Raw genomic sequence first — 18,222 nt, forward strand, 5'->3', positions numbered from 1 at the left:
CCTTTTTCCCATTGAATTCCATGTTAAAATGGACTCAGTCCATTTTAACATTGATTCCTATGGAAAAATCGGGTCATCGCATCGCATCGCATCGCATCGCATCCGATGGTCGCATGCGATGCGATGCGATGTGCCCGATCCGACCCGATTTAGAAATCGGCAGCCCAGATAACTCACAAGTACCAATTACCCTGTTTAAAACAGGTGATGACAATCATAAATTAAGATGGAAGTCCACAAACAGAGCATTCTGTTCCTCCTGGAGAGGGTCATGTTGGGAGGTATGGAGGTGTGGGGCGCTCACCTGGTGTGTCTGGTGAGTAGCTGTGTCTTTGCTGTGTAACATGGAGAGGCAGACCCTGGCAGTCTGGCACTGTGGGCTCACTGGGCTGGTTCTCTGTCGTGTGAGTCAGTCATGTGAGTCAGAGGCTCCACCCAGCGTTACAGCTTCAGGCACACTTTGAGTGACAGATGTAGCCAAATATATAAGAGATATATTGCACAGTGTGCTATAAAGAGCGGACATAATTAAACTTTACATGTACTTTACAAGGTACATTTGGAGCATTAGTCTAAAACACAGGTTCTCAAAGTCGGTCCTCAAGACCCCACACAGTGCATGTTTTGCAGGTCTCCGCACAGAATCACAAGTGAAATAATTAGCTCCACCTGAGGATCTTTAAAATGTGTCATTGAGTAATGAGTGCACCAGTGCACCTGCCGGGTGACCTGGAAAAAGTGAACTGTGACGAGTCCTGAGGACCCAATTTGAGAACCCCTGGTCTAATAAACAGTAAGGTATCATAAGGCAGAGATGTTTGAAGAAACTCTGGGAGGCCGAGGTGTGCTCCCACCACCAGTGCTGTGCCTAAACACGTGCATAGGGGGCCGAGCGATCGAAGGAGAAAGGCCTCGTTTTTCCCCTAACCCCTCTCAGCCATAAGGCCGAAGAGGGGAAAAAAGGGATCGTGGGTCCTCTTCGCCGAAGCTTAGAGAAACCCGCTTTCCTCAACCCCTGGAAGGGTTAGGACGGTGGGTCCTCCGCACCCGAAGGTTTGGAGAGACCCGCATTAGGCTTCCATCCGCCCTGGATGAGACCTTCGGTACATTGGGGAATGGTAGGCCCATAAGGGTCAACCACACAACCCAAAAAAAAACGTGACACACTACAGAAAACAGAAAACGTGAAAAGTGCACGAACATGAGAGGAAGAGAAATAAATAATAAAGAGGACCCCAGCCAGAAGGCCAAGGTGGGGGTGTGAAAAATTGTCCTACCCCATCCAAAAGGAAGAGGTAAGGACGTGCAGCCTAACCTAGAGGGGAAGTGCGCAGTGCTAGTGCCATACTAGTGCATGGTGATTTTGGGATCACCTGTGCATGTTCGGCACCCCCAAGTTTCCCCGGGGGCACAGTGCAGCCTCGGACTCCAGGCAGCCGACCGATCAGCTTCCGACCAAGTGTTTCTCCGCTCCCATCATAGGGCACTTTCCAGCCCCTGGCTTGGGAATGGGTACTCCACTGGGCTTTTCGACTGACTCCCTTAGAGGTTGCGGCCCCCTCGGAAGAGCAATCTACTTAGTCTCAGTGTTTCTCCGATCCCAAGGTTAAGGTACTAAGCTGGGCCTTTTGCGTTCTCCCCATCAGAGGCTACGAACCTCTGGAATGGGAGCCATCTACTCTGTCCCAGTCTTTCTCCGCTCCTTGGGAATGGATACTAGACTGAGCCTTTCACTGTCTCATCCTTCGGGGGCCACGACCACCATCAAGATAGCCAAACTACTAGGCCCAGTGTTTCTCCCCCCTTCATACCAGTGGGTTTACGGAAACAACACCTCCTACCACATGGCAGAGGTGAAGGTACTCAGCCAGACTTTTCACCACTCCCACGACCAGGGGGGATCCCACACCCTCCGCCAGTCAGAGCAGCTACTCAGTCCGGCCTTTCCACTGGCGGAGATACCGTAAGGCAGCCCCCGCCGCTGCTTGGGGGAGCGGGGGCTGCGTGGGCGCTGGGTGCTGGACTTGTGGCAGAGAAAATAGTTATTGCGGGCAGCGGGAGCGGGGGCGCCGGGTGCCGGACAAGTGAGTGTCCGGCTGCGCACACTACACAGTATGCGGCTGCTGCTTATTGTGCCCATCTGCTAGGACCGCCCACCCACCGCCGCCTGCCACTGCCTGCCGCTGCCCGTGCGCTCGATGAGTCGGCGCGGGCGCGGCCATGATGGATCTGTAAAAAAAATAAAAATTGACGGGCGGGCAAGATATCCAATGGGAGGGGGTGGGCGTCCGGGGGCGTGGCCTTGTAGTGTCAGACTGAGGCAGGGGAAGCAGCAGTGTCTGCTGGTCCCTGCCTCAGCTTCCTTCAACTGCTCCTACATCATGACGTCACACGCTGGAGCCTGGAGGAGCAGGGAAGCCAGCAGGAGGGAAGAACAGGAGAAAGTGAGGGAAAAGGAGAGACAAAGTCGTCCCACCCAGTGACAAACTTGTTGACAGAGGTTTGTTTTTTTATACACCAGTACTATTAAAAAAAGTATATGTGTGTGTGTATATATATATATATATATATATATATATCTATATATATATATATATATATATATATATAGATATAGATATATATACACACACACACACACTGTATAGGTGGGATCAGGCAGCCTGGAGCACCGTAGTAAGGGGACGCAGGCGCATCTTCCGGGGGCTGGCGAATCTACCGCCAGCCCCTGCAAGAATGACGGCACTACTCCATCTGTATGTATATATATGCATATGGAGTGCCCATCATTCTTGCAGGGGCTGGCGGTAGATTTGCCAGCCGCCAGAAGGGAAAGTGCGCACACAAAATGCGCGTGCGTTCCCTTACTACGGTGCTCCATGCCGCCTGATCCCTCCTTTCTGCTCCCCCCTAAACCTGCACGTCTCCCTGAAGTGGAGACGGGCAGGGTACAAGTCCCCTGCCGCCTGGAAATAGGGACGCGCGTGCGTGTGGGATGCTCGCGCGTCCCAGTTAGATGGAGCGCCGGCTCGCTAGCAGGGGCGTTCTGGTGAGTCCCAGCACTGACTGAGAGGTGCTCCATCTGTACATTGTGAATATATATATATATATATAGAGGCTTTGTGGTGCGGCACTCGTAGCTTATTGATTATAAATAAATACTCCGTACAACGGGATAAGTGATCAACGTTTCAAATAACGTGTATTTGTCATCAGGATATATATATATATATACATATATATGCGCATGTGTGTGTGTGTATATGTATATATATATATATATATATATATATGCCTTACCGAAATGCCATGTGGGGGGGGGGGGGGGGACGGCGCAGTAATTTTTTTGGCAGGGGGGAGCAAAATTTATAGTTACGCCTCTGGGCCTTTCTCTATTCTCTGCTAGAGGCCAGTCCATACCCACTGATTAGAACATATACTACACTTGACCTTAGCCAAAAGGCAGAGATGTGCTGCAGGGGCTCAGGTCTGCTCTGCAGGTCATTAGCACCAGTAATGTAATGCATTCTGCAACAGTGATAGAACTTGTGGGTGGTGGTCCCAGGTGCAGAGATATAATTTGGGCCCCCCTCCTCCACCCCAACCCAAGTTCACAATATGCAGCACAGCAGTGGGTCATGGGGAGAGGCAGAGGGAGGCAAAGTGTGACAGGGAAAAAGTGTAGCTATGGGCCCCTTAGTCTTCAGGGGCAATGAAGCACTGCACATGCTACACTAATGGTAGTTCTGCCTCTGTTCTGCACACATGAAGTAATAGATGCTAAGTCTCCATTATTGCTTGGTGGGTTATGTCCCAGAAACTCCCCACTTGGCATTTGTTCTTTCTAAAAACTACATGCATACTTATGTCCATTTTATACCGCAATAAATATTAACTCTATATTCATTATACACACTGTCATTTGCATGTATGTTAATTAATCAGTGCCATCTAGTGGCCAATTAATACAGAATCAGGTATTAGTCCGGTTTCATCTGTTCAAATTTGTGTCATTATGATGTAATTGTAATGGGCATTACGGTGTGTGGCATTATGTGTAATAGGCATTACAGTGTGTAATATTATGTGTAATGGGCATTATGGTGTGTGATATTATGTGTAATGGGCATTACGGTGTGTAATATTATGTGTAATGGGCATTACAGTGTGTGGCATTATGTGTAATGGGCATTACGGTGTGTAATATTATGTGTAATGGGCATTACGGTGTGTGGCATTATGTGTAATGGGCATTACGTTGTGTGGCATTATGTGTAATGGGCATTACGGTGTGTGGCATTATGTTTAATGGGCATTATGGTGTGTGGCATTATGTTAAAGGGTATTACATGTGGCATTATGTGTAATAGGCATTACGGTGTGTAATATTATGTGTAATGGGCATTAAGGAATGTGGCATTATGTGTAATGGGCATTATGGTGTGTGGCATTATGTGTAATGGGCATTATGGTGTGTGGCATTATGTGTAATGGGCATTATGGTGTGTGGAATTATATGTAATGGGCATTATGGTGTGTGGCATTATGTGTAATGGGCATTATGGTTTGTGGCATTATGTGTAATGGGCATTATGGTGTGTGGCATTATATGTAATGGGCATTATGGTGTGTGGCATTATGTGTAATGGGCATTATGGTGTGTGGCATTATGTGTAATTGGTATTATAGTGTCAATTTTTGCAGCATGCAGGGTTCGCAAATACTCGCCATATTTGATATTTCGCCTGTTATGAAATATTGGCACAGATTAAATACCCCCTTATATGAGACAGCTATGGAGTGGACAGTAAGGGAGATATGCATGATGGGCTGGTAGAAAATCCATGGGCCACTTCGTACCATTTGCCCCCCAGACTGAAAGTTGCTAGCCAGGCCCTGCATAACCTCACCCACATAATTATTACAAGCAGTGGGGAGAGAAGCAACCGGGCTGGTAATTATTATGTTATGTTATGCTCATTCTCAGTCCTGAAGCCTGGCACAGGGTAGCCCATGCAGTGTGTGCGGCAATCTGGCCGGTATGCAGCCGCAGAGAGGGTAGCAGTGCACGGCCGGAGCCAACTGCTGCAGCCACAGTGTGTGTGCAGCCAGTGATCATAGCGGTGCCTGCAGTCATCCTCCTCTATGTCTGCAGCATAATGGAAACAATGGGAATACGAAACAAGGCTCAAGTGAATGTGCAGCCCGATGAAGGAAGAGGACCCTAGGTTACAGGAAAGGCATGGGCATGTGCACCTCTCTGGTCAGGAGGCCACACCCCTTGGGTCATTAGGTCACACCCCTTAAAGCAAATGACCCCGCCCCTCGGTGGGCCCCTATGAGTGCATTTACCTGGTTGGCCCTTTATACCCCAGTCCGACACTTGCTGGGGGACACTTTTTACATAAGGTCCCCCGGCCGTATCATGTTCACCATGGCTGGTCAGTCCTGGACGGGGTACCTGGGGGAGTGGGGACCCACCCCCAAATAAAGGGGTCCCACCCATCCAGGGATGACATATTTGAACAAAAATTTTTACACAAAATTGCACATTTTCTCAAAATCGCACATTTTCATGACTAAAAATCGCACATTATCGCACTGTTTTTGCTCAGAATTCGCATCTCATTAAAAAATTGCGATTTTAAAAGTGTTATAATGTGTGATTTCGGAAAGTGCCTAAAAATCGCACTTCATTAAATATTGCCCTATATTTCCTATATAAAGTAAACACTACAGGTCATTATGATGAATAAAAAGGTTTGCTTGGCAATTTACGCCTCATTACTCTCCCACCAAAATCAGGACATTGGGGGGTATACTTATGCTGTTGGGAGCAGTGCACACACCTTGCACCAATTTCTGCAATACTTACCTTTCCAGAGTTCAGTGTTGGCAGCAACAATGTGGCACAAATCACTGGGAAAATGTCCGCCACACCATTTTTTTGGAGACCTGCACATTCCCAGTAGACTCTGGCCTCTGCCTAGCTGCCAGCCAGGGCCGTTTCTAGACTATTTGGTGCCCAGGGCGAAGTTCAAAATTGCGCCCCCCCCCCCTAAAAAAGGGGTGTGGCCTCTTAGAAAGGGGCGTGAACTTTGGAAGGTGGTGTGGCTTTGCGGAAAAAAACTACTTTACACCCCAGTTTCGCACAGACATTGGTCACCAAATGAAAAAATATGTTCTGATTCATGCCCCCCCCCCTGGCCCCAGTGATATACACTACTTCCAGTCCTATCTATATAATCCCACTCCCAGCCAGCATCAGAAATAATAAAAACAAAATGGGACAAATGAGACATTTTAGACTAGTCCCCCAGCCACCAATGACAGTACATAATACAATATACAACATACTGCTGCTCCCCCAGGCCCCACATCACTAAATAACTTACAGTATCTGCTGTGCTGCAGAGCAGCCAGTAGTACAGTACTACTAGTACTACTAACTCACCAACAAAGCACCAGGCTGAGGCAGCAGTGTGCAGAAAACAGCAGCAGGTTAGGTAGGGTAGGAATGGACTCAGACAGAGCCTGAGGCTGACTCTGGACTGAAGGTGGAGGAGGAGCAACAGAACAGTAAAATATAAAATGGCGCCGGCGAAAAGACAAAATCCCTTCCCCTCCCCTACCCCCTCTCCCCAAGGCCACAGCAGAAGCAGAAGCACATAGTCATCATAATTAGTTACTTACATAAATTTAGTCAGCGTGTGGAGTGGGTCTGCTGGCTGCTGACTGTGTCCCTCCGCACTGCAGTGACAGCCTGCCTGCGCATAAGCGCGCGGGTACCTCCCTCCTCTGTCCCCTGCTTGGCTAATCTGGACAGAGGAAGGGGGAGGCACTACCCGGCAGTCACCACTCGGTGACACAGTGACAGAGCTCCGCCTCCACCGCCGGGTCCACTCTGCTCTGAGTGGTCTCCCCGGCTGAGGCTCCCTCTATGCCCGCCTCCGCTCCTTCAGCCGCCCAGACAAGTCGCCGCCCTGTGCGCCGCTCGGCGCTCACAGACAGTCACAGCCGCCTGTCAGTCTACACATTGTCATTGAGTGACAGGCGGCTGTGACTGTGTGAGCGCCGAGCGGGGCACGTAACACACTGTTTGCAGGCAGGCTTGTAGCCGCTGCCCGGCGCCCTGCGCTACAGCCAGAGGAAGCATAATGATACAGGCGCCTACTACAGGACAGCAGACTGTCCTGGCAGCATTTAAAAAGCGGGGACGAGCCGTGCGGCGCCCCGGGCAGATGCACGGCTCGTCCCCCTGTAAAAACGGCCCTGCTGCCAGCCATTGAGGAGAGTCCCCAAATAGCGACTGCACACAGGCCCTTCCTCTCTTAATAAGTCTCCTCTCCGGGAGAAGCCAATCACTCGCAAATCACGGTAATTTACAGCTGCGGTCAGGCTGATTCAGGCGGTTCTGGTGGTATCAGGGAGGGCATACCTCAGAACTGTCCCATTTTCCCCATTTTCCACGGGATCGTCCTGTTTTTCGAGGACATTCCCATGTCCTCCCGGGGCCAACATTGTCACACAGTGGGGGTCACACAGCGGGGGGGAGCAGTTGGGCGTCCCCCCCTGTCACCTGGCGCACAGACGCTGTGCACATGCGCACAGTGTCTATGCCCGTACTAGAGCAACAATGGGGGCGTGGCCTCACAGAGTGAAGCGATTTACAGGCCATGCCCCCTCACAGCTAAGCCACGCCCCCTAATTTCGGTCGTGCTCCGCCTGTCTACAAAGTTGGTAGGCATGGGGAGGGTTGCCCACCTTTCCGGGGGGCCGGGAGGGTGACCCCATTTTCGGGAGCCTCACGGCCATTCCGGGTGGGTAGAAGAATCAGAATCAGAATCATCTTTATTGGCCAGGTATACAGGCAACCCTGATCTATATATATAAAAGTCTAAACACTCTTCACCGCCAATGACCACTAGAGGGCACTCAATGGACCAAATTACTCCTTAACAGAAAGTGAAACACACATAATTTGTTTGAAACTTGCTGGATTTGGAGAGGGGCTTCTGAACGATATTGATGCCAATGTCTTCTAGTGTGTGTATGCGTAATCTCATTAATGATGCGTTATCTTCTGGACCTGCAGCTCAATCTGGACAATATCTCTTATGTCGCTTGTGCACATTGTTCAGTGTGTGGCAGTGACAAGCAACTTGAGCCATAGTTACCTCCCCTCCTGCATTCTGCAGGAGACTCACTGAAATAGCAGTAATCTCCCTCTCTCCCTCATTAGTCTAGCAATCTCCCTCATGTCACCTAGCCCACGTTACACTGTTACATCATAGTTACCTCCCCTCCTGCATTCTGCAGGAGACTTCCTGACATAGCAGCAATCTCCCTCTCTCCCTCATTAGTCTAGCAATCTCCCTCATGTCACCTAGCCCACGTTACACTGTTACATCATAGTTACTTCCCCTCCTGCATTCTGCAGGAGACTCCCTGACATAGCAGCAATCTCGTTCTCTCCCTCATTAGTCTAGCAATCTCCCTCATGTCACCTAGCCCACATTACACTGTTACGTTTTTTGGGAAAAAAGGAATGAGATATAGATACTATAGATTGTAAGCTTGCAGCAGGGCCCTCCTACCTCCAAGTCTGTCTGTTATTACCCAGTTTGTCTTATCACTGTCTACTATTGTAAAGCGCAACGGAATCTGCTGCGCTATATAAGAAACTGTAAATAAATAAATAAATAAATAGATACATTTACATTGAATCATCAGAGTCTTTTCCCAGCACTTTACCATGTATAGTATATCCTACTAACTGCTTTGGGAATCATCTACATTTGCATCTACAATTTCTCCATAAATGGAATTAGACACACCCTTTGCGTGGAGAATGACACCGCTGTGCAAAATTCTATTACCAACTATAATCTCCCTGAAACTCATTTTCAAAAGTAGGCAAGTATGACATGAGCGATATTGTCTGTGAGCTGCTGCCTGAACCCTCTCCGACTCCTGTCACTGCACCTGCCTGTAACCGTGGCTCCTGCGGCCCGGGATGTCTGGCAGGGGACCGGCGCATGAAGATCCCTCCAGCTGCCCCTGTAATGAAATCAGCGGCGGTAGGGGGCGGATCTTCATGGGCCGGAGGGGTTGGATCTTCTGAGGTCATAGGGGTGGAGCTTCACATACCAGAGGGGTTAGCTACATGATCCAGAGGGGACGGAGACATATGGGACAAAGGGGGCGGAGCTACACGGGACAAAGGGCTAATGTAAGTAGAGGTTGAGCTGCTACAATGAGGTAATGCTGTGTGTCTGTTGACTGGCGTGGGCGTTAAATGTATGCAGCACTACTGCATACGGGTCTGACCTGGCTTTGCAATGTGAAGCAGTCCATCTGACTCCTCTGCAACAGTGGCCTCTAGTGGCCAAATGAATGTACAACATGATCCTTAACTGAAGTAATGAGAAACTGCACTCACTAAAACAAATCAGTATATAGTATTACCAGGGCTGGTGCAAGGCTTATCAGGCGTCTTGGTGCAACACCTGCTGTTTGCATTATGTTCAACAAGGGTGCCTCTCTCAAAGTCATCTTTCATTTTGTGATAGACTCAGTGACACCCTCACAGATTCTGGCACCCCTAGGCAGCTGCCTAATGGTAGAGCCGGCCCTGATTACTACCAAAAATGGTAATAGGATAACAGCAGTAAAAGTATTTAAATCTCTTGAGCCACAAGAATACATTTAGGGGCCAGTTGAGATCCAGGTTCGGGTCTGAAATTCGACACTTTCCCCAATATTTGCGCTCTGCGCATGCTTTTTTGGACTATTTGGGCTTCATTATTGTAAAGCCCAACGGAATATGCTGCACTATATAAGAAACTGCGCATACTCTGAGATCATAAAACTCGTTATATAAGGAGCTCTACTAAAATCAGAGGGTAATTTACTAAGATGGGAGTTTCACATCAGATGGGATGTTGCTCTGGGCAACCAATATTTATTCAGCACCTTCAAGAAAATAATATATAGTATCTAACTGGTTGCCCAGAGCAACACCCCATCTGAAATAAAATTCCTGTCTTAAGGTGGCCATACACACGCAGATTTATCTGCAGATCTGGCTGGTTGGAACAAAAACCTGGTTATGGATGAGAGCAAATGACAGTTGACCATTTGCTTGGAAATGCTGGAAAACTGCCAAACTGTCACTCATCCATAACCATGTTTTTGTTCCAACCAGCCAGATCTGAAGATAAATCTTACTAGTGTATGGGCACCTTACGTAGATCCCTCCCCCCACCCCCTGCAGAATCAGCCTATGTACATAAGGCAGTGGTTCCCAAACTGTGTGCCGTGGCACCCTGGAGTGCCTTGGATTGGAGGTCCAAATCCATTTAAAAAAAATTATGATCAACCTGAGAGGGTAAATCAGTGCGTGTGGCTGTAAATCATAAAGTATGTGGATGAAAATAAGCAACTTCTGTTCCTCACCACATGATTGAACCTAAGGATAATGTAGAAACAAAACTTAACTTTTTTTTTTTTTTTCTCAAAAAAGAACCTTTAGACCTATGGGGGAAAAAAATCTGGATATTCTAGGGAGCCATGAATTGGAAACGTTTGGAAACCCCTGACATAAGGTTTGACCGTTTGAATGTGAGAGCCACCTGCTGTTTGTAGTTGGTATTGCAGCTGTTTTGCCCAGGAAAACCTTGGTTGTTTTTTAATTTCCAGAATTGCTGTAAAAATGTCATCTTATGCTGTGCCAGAGGCCCAAGATTGTAATTTGTGTAATTTGTGAAAACCTCCACCATAATATAAGAATGTGTTTGCATTGATACTCAATTCCAGCAATGAAATCAGGTGTGGTATTTTTGTTGATGTTTGAAATGCACCGCTCCTGACTTGAGAGCTGTGTGTGAAATTCACATCCACTCTTGAGATTTAGCACCTATGATGCATTTTTTTTGTGTGTGTTTTACTGTTTTTGTGTGTGTTGTAGTGTATGTGGGTGTGTGTACTGTGGGCCTTATTCTAGTTCACTCTTTCTGACAAAATCCTTCTTAGATGGACAAAACCATGTGCACCGCAGGGGGAAGCGGTCATCTATTAGAATGAACTTAGGTCTACAGTCATTAGGTCGACCCCACTAGGTCGACTGGCAGGAAGGTCGACCTGACTTAAGGTCGACATGGGCCAAGGTCGACATGACTTAAGGTCGAATTTGCATAAAGGTCGACATGAGGAAGTACGACTGGTCATAAGGTCGACATGGGTTTTTCACTGTATTTTGAGTCGACATGTGCCGACAGGTGGTATTTCATGCCCTACCATCCACTAGGGTGTGGAGGAGGTTATTAAAGCTGCCTGAAGCATTGCGAGTGAAGCGAGCGATGCGAGGGTCCGATTCTCATTGCCAACTGTGTCCATGTCAACTGAGTCGACATCTGGGTAAAAAAACAGTGAAAAATCCATGTCGACATTATGACCAGTCGACCTTCCTCATGTCGACCTTTATGCAAATTCGACCTTAAGTCATGTCGACCTTAAGTCAGGTCGACCTTCCTGCTAGACGACCTAGTGGGGTCGACCTAATGACTGTAGACCTAAGTGTGGTCTGACAGATGTACCGATTCCACTGCAGGTGGGTCAGATGTTACTTGTGAGAGTTAGATTTGGGTGGGGTTTTACTTCAAAGTGAGATCTATATTGCAGTGTAAAAATAAAGCAGCCAGTATTTACCCTGCACAGAAACAAAATAACTCACCCAAATCTAATTCTCTCTGCACATTTTACAGCTGCCCCCCTGCAGTGCACATGGTTTTGTCCATCTAAGAAGGATTTTGTCAGAAAGAGTGAACTAGAATAAGGCCCTGTGTGTGATGTGTTGTGTTGTGTTGTGTGTATCTGTCCAATGTGTAAGTATGTGAGGTGCGCTATGTGTATGTACTGTATACTGTGTGTGCAGTGGTCCTTGTGGAAATTTTGAAGTGGGGGTATGGGAAATTGAAAGCTGAAGTTATGTGCACACTCCAGAAAAAGAGGGTGCGGCCACTCAAAAGGGGGCATGTCCTTGAGTGCAGTGTACCATGCCATATGCCCCTTATACACATTATGGAAAACAGTAATAGACCCCTTTACACTTGCCCCTTAGACATTATGCTACGCGGAAAGAGCCAAAATGCCCCTTATGCGACACAGAATGAGCAAAAAAATTCACATGGAATGAGCCAAAATTCACATTATACCACCCGGATTGAGCTAAAATTCATGTTATATAAAACTGAAAGAGCCAAAATTCATGTTATTCTACATAAATTGAGCCAAAATTCACATTATGCAGCATGGATTGAGGCAAAATTCACATCATGGCACCTGGAATAAGCCCAAATTCACATCATGCCTCCAAAATTGAGCCAAAATTCACCTCATGCCACCTGGAATAAGCACAAATTCACATCATGCCTCCCGGATTGAGCCAAATTTCACATTATGCCCCACTGAAAGACCCAAAATTTACTTTATGCCACCCGGATTGAGTAAAAATTTACATTATGCCACCCTGATTGATCCAAAATTCACATTATGCCACATGGCGGTCTGACGCATGGACAGAGTTGGTGGGGTGACACAGGGACAAAGATGGCAGGATGATGCAGGGACAGAGATGGTGGGGTGACGCAGAGACATGCACCTCTATGTCACACTACATGTCACATTCCTCCCACCTGCTAGCTGCCACATTCATCTGACCCGGCTCCTGTTTACATCAATGGGGGAAGACCAACCTCCAGACCGCAGAGTTCTGCAGTCAGTATGGAGGTTGGGCAGGGGTCGCACACAGCCTCCGCTGCTGTCTGCTGTACTCTGCAGACAGCAGCTGAGTCAGGGAGGAGGTGAATGGATGCCTGTGTGTGGCATACATTGACCTCATGGATGTGGGCTGGGGGGGTGCACGGGGGCTGGGGGCAGCCCGGCAGCTTACCTTGGTGCTGGGCTTTCTCCTCAGCATGATGATCGGCAGTCCCGGCAGGGGTGATCGCGGGCACAGTGCTTGGAGATGATGTCATCTTCAAGCGCCACCTCTGTCTACACTGCAGGTAGGCACCACAGTGTAAACGATGTAAAATCCGGAACCGACCTGGCTTGGATCAAATGCTGGGTCGGATCCGGGATTTTTGGTGTAAAAGGGGTATAAGTGTGTGTGTTCTGTGTGTTTGTGTGTGTTGTACTGTTTGTGGTGTGTTGTAGTGTATATGGGTGTGTGTTGTACTGCTTGTGGTGTGTTATATATGTGTATGTGTGTGTTGTTTGTATTTGTTCAATGTGTAAGTGTGTGAGGTGTGCTACGTATATATGTTATACTTGCCGACTTCTCTTGTGTCCTTTCCAGGAGAGGGCAGAAAGTTACAAAAAGTAGGGGGCGTGGACTTTGACCGTGACATAAATGGGGCAGTGCCATGGGCGGAGCTAACCAAATTACATTTCGATTCAAATTTTAAATCCTTCTTCTTTACTTACTCCCTCCATGCTGCTGCAGCTTTATAAAAAAAATTGTTTCCTTTTCTCTTGCACCCTCATTATTGTTCCTCTCCCCCCTCCCTATTGCTTCATAAATATGATATAAAGCAGTGGGGAGGGGGAGAGGAACAATTTTGATGAAGCTGCGCTGCTGCAGCAGCGTGGAGGTCTGAAGAAGGAGGGAAACAGAGCCTGAGGAACGTTATTAAATAAAACAGCGGGGACGCCGGGGAGCTGAGAGAGAGAAGCAGAAGGCAAGCACCGTAGCAGCCAGCCTCTAGCTTACTCACCATCTCTTCTGCGGCGCTGCCTTCTTCTGCTCGTCCGCTCGCTCTCCACTGCTCCCGCTCCCAAGGCCGCCCCGTGCTGTGCTGCAGCCAGCGATACCCCTCTATGTCCCACAGAACCCCCGCCGGCATTACTAGGACAGCCGCACAACGTCAGTCAGCCTCTACACTTAGTGACTTGCACATGCGCAGTCACTGGTTTTTGCCAGGCAGGGGGAAAAAATGGGAGGATCCTATATATTCCCGGGAGACCGGGAGAAAGTACCAAAAGGTGGGAAACTCATGCTAAATGCGGAAGTGTCGGCAACCCTGATATATGTGTGTGTGTAGTGTGCTGTGTGTGCGTATTTGGTGTACTGTGTGTTTACAATGTGTACGTGTGTGTGTGATGTGTGTTCTGTGTATTTCCCCTACAATTATTCCCAATTGTCGATAGCCTCCACCATAATGTAAGAATGTGTTTGCATTCATAATGACAGCAAACAGGGCAGTACGGATGGTGTAATGGTTAGCATTACTGCCTCACAGCGCTGAGGTCATGGGTTCTATCCCCACCATGTGTAATATATACGGGCAGTACGGATGGTGTAATGGTTACATTACTGCCTCACAGCGCTGAGGTCATGGGTTCTATCCCCACCATGTGTAATATATACGGGGCAGTACGGATGGTGTAATGGTTACATTACTGCCTCACAGCGCTGAGGTCATGGGTTCGACCCCCACCATGGCTCTAACTGTGCGGAGTTTGTATATTCTCCCCGTGCTTGTGTGGGTTTACTCCAGGTACTCTGGTTTCCTCCGACAATCCAAAAATATACAGATAGGTTAATTGGCTTCCAACCAAATTAACCCTAGAATGTCTGTGTGTGCGTGTACATGTGGTAGGGAATATAGATTGTAAGCTCCACTAGAGCAGGGACTGATGTGAATGTTCAAATATTCTCTGTAAAGTGCTGCGTAATATGTATGCGCTATAGCTATATAAGAAACTGTTAATAATTAATTAAATAATGAAACCAGGGGTGAAATGTAATAGGATGAGAGATTCAGAAAGTGAGAGATTTGGTAAGAAAGCTCCAGTTTTTTTAAAGCGGCAGTCATTTACACAGCAAACCCAGTTTGCCTTTGCAGTGTAAATGACTGCTGCTTTAAAAAAACTGGAGCTTTCTTACCAAATCTCTCACTTTCTGAATCTCTCATCCTATTACATTTCACCCCAAGTGTGGTGTTGTTCCTTTGTCTTCGGTTTTCCAGATCGTCAATCTTTTTTTCCAGATCATCAATTAAGACAAATCAAACCTTGGTGTTTTTTACACTTCTAAGTGAAATTTCCCAAAAAGGAGGTGCACACCACCAGGTCCAGAGGTAGCTTGTTGCCGAATTTGGCGGCTCTGAGTGCCACGGTGTGCCGGCAATGCAACAGACATGCACACACACAAACACACACACTCTTCAACTTATTATATAGATAATCAATCTTTGGTTAACTACTGCTAGAGCGGTTCCCAAACTCCACTATTACAGACCAGGTTTTAAGAATATCTACATACCTCCCAACATGTCCCTCTCCAGGAGGGACACAATGCTTTGTTTCTGGACTTCCCCTTAATTTATGATTGCCATCGCTTGCTTTGAACAGGTTAAATGATAAGAAAGGTGTTTCCACACAGGTGATGGCAATTGGCAATCACAAATTAAGACGGAAGTCCAGGAAAGAGCATTCTGTCCTTCCTGGAGAGGGTCATGTTGGGAGGTATGTATCTGTGCTTGAGTCCAGATGGTTAAATCAAATCGACAGAGGTACTAATTAAGGCCCCAGCGATCAGGTAGCTGCCCACCCCCCCCCCCCCCCCCCACCCCTGTGCACGGCTGCAAACACATTTGCAGCTGTGCACACAGGGGAAAATCTTTCATTATCAAATGATCTTTCCCCTGCTTGCAGTCAGGGGTCACTCGGCACTGTGACGGCCGTGGGGAGAAGGATCGACAGCCGGGGAATGCATGTATTTTCCCGGACATTCCCGGAAAACGCCAGCGGCATGCCCACCAATCGGTTGCCGATTTGGAGCCTTTGCGAGCACAAAGGGCTCGTGCATGGACACTGCAGACTGTGTGAATGCGTGGTCTTCTGATCATCAGATGGGCTGCAAATTCAGCCCTGGATGGGTCTACATTGGCCCCTAAGTCACCTCTGCTCAAGCATGGATACCCTTAAGACCTAACCTGTAATAGTGAAGAAAGGGATACTGGCTAGTGGTTAATGTAAAGGTTAATCCATCTCCATTCCCAAATAATCCTATGAGAGCTATGAAAGATGATATCCCAATCTCTTAATGTGTTTATCAGTGTGTGTTGGTCTTCTGATGAATCATCCATGGTTTGGAATGAAAAGTATTTGTGTGCGGATTACTGTACTCACCCTTATTGGCACAGCTGGAGGTGTTGCAATGAACACTCAACTGATACCAAATAAACTCATCTAAACTTACTTTGGTTTTATGTCTTTGTGTTCTATAAATAAGATATGTAGTAATGAAACCTAGTCACAGCCGTCAATGAAAACAAAATAATCCAACTTTAGATCATATAGATATTCATTTATTCTATGTTTGAAAAAGGACAACTATACATATTTATAGGCACGGCTTCCAAAACGAAATCTATCAGCAACTGATATAGGTGGACATGGGCACCGTATTGCCTTACTTCAGCCTCAGTGCCTCATTGCCAGTGGTGGAAGTAGAATTTATTTTCTTAGTGGTACTGGCATGGTCACCTGTCATGATGGGGATTGATAACATGAAACTAGAGGAGTGGCTACATGGCAATAAGGGCTTGACTGCACCATAATGCCTGTTACAAATTATGCCACACACAGGGGTGTAGCGAGGGTGGAACCGGCAGAGTGCGGGCTGCGGGCGCCGAAGAGTAGCAGGGCACCCAGCACCAAACTCGCTGCCCGCCGGTCCACCCTCCGGATGCCGCCGCCCTTTCTGCAGCAGAGGCACAGAGTCTCTATCTGAGAGCATTACAGAGACCCTGCGCCCCGGCCGCCGCCAAAGGAATGACGTACACTATAGGTCCTGCTTCTGTCACACTAACAGACGCTAGAGGTGCAGGGGGACCTCAAGCGGCTGTCTCCTTTTGTGGCGGCGGCCATCTTTGGAGGGGCGCAGGGTCTCTGTAATGCTGTTAGAGACTCTGCACCTCTGCGGTGGGCAGGCAGGTGGAAATTTAGGCTGGTGGGTGGGCAATTTAAATCCCCCTAGGCTAGGAGCATTTAACTCCCCCTGAGCAACCACCATGCAATCATTCCTAGCCACATGCTTGTAACCCCCTACTAGATATAAGGGATAGAGCAGTAGTTTGGGTAGAGGAGTAGTTACTAGATATAAGGGACAGAGTAGTAGTTTGGGTAGAGGGATAGGTACTAGATATAAGGGACAGAGTAGTAGTTTGGGTAGAGGAGTAGTTACTAGATATAAGGGACAGAGTAGTAGTTTGGGTAGAGGGATAGGTACTAGATATTTGAGACAGAGTACTAGTTTGGTTAAAAGGGAAGGTTTTTGATATATGGGACAAAGTGGTAGTTTTGGTAGAGGGGAAGGTACTAGATCTGTGGGACAGAGTAGTAGTTTGGGTAGAGAGAAATGTACTAGTTATATGGGACAGAGTATTCGTTTGGGTAGAGGGATAGGTACTACAAACGTGGGACAGAATAGTAGTTTTGTCAGAGAGGAAGGTACTAGTTATATGGCACAGAGTAGTAGTTGGGGGGGATAGGTACCAGATATAAGGGTCAGAGTAGTAGTTTGAGTAGAGGGGTAGATGCTAGATATAAGGGAAAGAACATTTTTTTGAGCGATAGGTACGAGATATACATTATGGGACAGAGTAGTGGTATGGGTAGAGTGGAAGGTTCTAGATATGTGGGACAGAATAGTAGTTTGGGTAGAGGGATAGGTACTAAATATGTGGGACAGAGCAGTAGTTTAGGTAGGGGGAAGGTACTAGATATGTGGGGCAGATTAGTAGTTTGGGTAGGGGGAAGTTACTAGATACAGTATTTGGGGCAGAGTAGTAGTTGGGGTGGGGGGGTAGGTACTAGATATAAGGGACAGAGTAGTAGTTTGGGTAGAGGGATAGGTACTATCCCTCTACCCAATGGTAGAGAATTGGGTAGGGAATGGAGAATTTAAGCTACGTGGAAAGATTAAGCAATTTGGGACTATTTACACTAGAGAAGAGACATTTAAGGGGGGACATGCTCAACATGTATAAATATATTAGAGGCCAATATAAGAACTGTCAAACACCCTTTTTTCTGCTAGACAGGAATCTAGGATGCGAGGGCATGAGTTTAGATTAGAAGAAAAAAGATTTTGTTCATCTAGAAGAAAACATTTATTTACAGTCAGAGCAATCAAACTTTGGAACTCTCTTC

The sequence above is a fragment of the Crinia signifera genome, chromosome 2, assembly GCF_055691185.1.
Source record: "Crinia signifera chromosome 2, ASM5569118v1, whole genome shotgun sequence".
Classification (NCBI taxonomy): domain Eukaryota; kingdom Metazoa; phylum Chordata; class Amphibia; order Anura; family Myobatrachidae; genus Crinia; species Crinia signifera.